Source organism: Lissotriton helveticus, chromosome 5_1 (genome assembly GCF_964261635.1).
Source record: "Lissotriton helveticus chromosome 5_1, aLisHel1.1, whole genome shotgun sequence".
NCBI classification, from domain to species: domain Eukaryota; kingdom Metazoa; phylum Chordata; class Amphibia; order Caudata; family Salamandridae; genus Lissotriton; species Lissotriton helveticus.
Window position 1 is genome coordinate 932423677 of NC_136065.1, and position 1490 is coordinate 932425166.

Sequence of the window (1490 nt, forward strand, 5' to 3'; positions counted from 1 at the left end):
CAGCAAAAAGATAAAATGACTTTTAAACTTCTACTAAGCCTATGCTAACATAGCAATGAGCACAAGCAGGGCCCTGACTTCACTACAGGAGTAAACCATTTAAGTAAAGAGCATCATACTCATTGTAGGATCGTAGAGTAGAATCTTTTTGAAATTTTCGTGAAGTTAAAGCAAGCTCGAGAGATACTCCCAGATTATAGAGACCTAGCCTTTCAGTGGCCAAATCTTAAATATGAGATGAATGAGGACCTTGAAAGGAAGACGAGGGCCTGGGATAAATGGTACCTGACTGAAGACACCTGGGCAGAGTAAACCAAGACTTCCTCAGACAAGGTAAGCCTACCAAGACAACCTGAGCCTTTTCCTGACAGAAACACAGATCAACTTTATATAGAAGAGAAAGATGAGAAATGTGAACAAGAGATCATGAGGCCAAGGGCAAGAAACAGAGGGAGCTGGAGGTGAAAGAGGATGAAAAATGGTCCATCAGGGGGATTCCATATTTCAGACAAATTTCAAGAAACAACTTCACCCAAATGAAATAGTCGATTGAGGGGGAAATCCTGCCTAGGGAGTCTGCTGTCACATTGACTATCCCTGAGATGTCTCTTGCCGTCAGAGCTAGAAGTTGAGGTTCTGCCCATGTAACAATTCTGTGGGCTGCTACTTCAGTGAGTGAGATGAAACACACCTCTGCTGGTTCACATAGTACTTGAAAACCATATTGTCTGTTCTAACTAGAACTGAATGACCCTTCAGAAATCAAGCAAAGTAAAGAAGAGCTCTAAGGATAGTAGTACACTCCCTCCAGTTTGAGGACTGAGAAGCCTCTGCCAAAAGACTCAGCCCTTGGCAAGATGCATGACCAAGGTTGCTCTCGATCACTTTAAGCTGGCATCAATCATTATAAGTGGAGGTGTCAGAGGAGAAAGATCTCTCCGCATGGAGAGATTGCTACATAGAGGTCACAGCTGGAGGGAATGGTGAATAGAGTTGGTGAAAGTAATCTGAGACTTCAGAATCATTGTTACTTGTTTCCATAAGAAGGAATATGTGCATTCCCAGGGGTTTCATGTGGAACGTTGCCCAAGGTACCACAGAGAAGAGGTGGCCGTGTCCCTTGGCACCATAAGCCATCTGCGGCCTGAAGCTGAAAATGTATTCACAAGACTGGAGATGTGAAACTCAAGATTGAGAACCTGAAGAGGAGAAAGGGAAACCTAGCCCATTGATATATCGAACAAGCATTCTTTGCTTTTAAAGCATTGGCATGGGTGAAGATTTGGCATATCCCAGGTTATTCCATATCTGTGATCATGCAGGAGGAAACAAACTCAAAGAATATCCTGAGATGCTCGCTGAAGTAATGGAGCCTAGACACGACCATTGTCAAGATACAGGTACATCTACTATTGATGAAGGATCATCACCAAGAAAGCAAGTACCTTGGTTCACACATGAGGAGCAGATTTCAACTCAAAAGAGTGAAC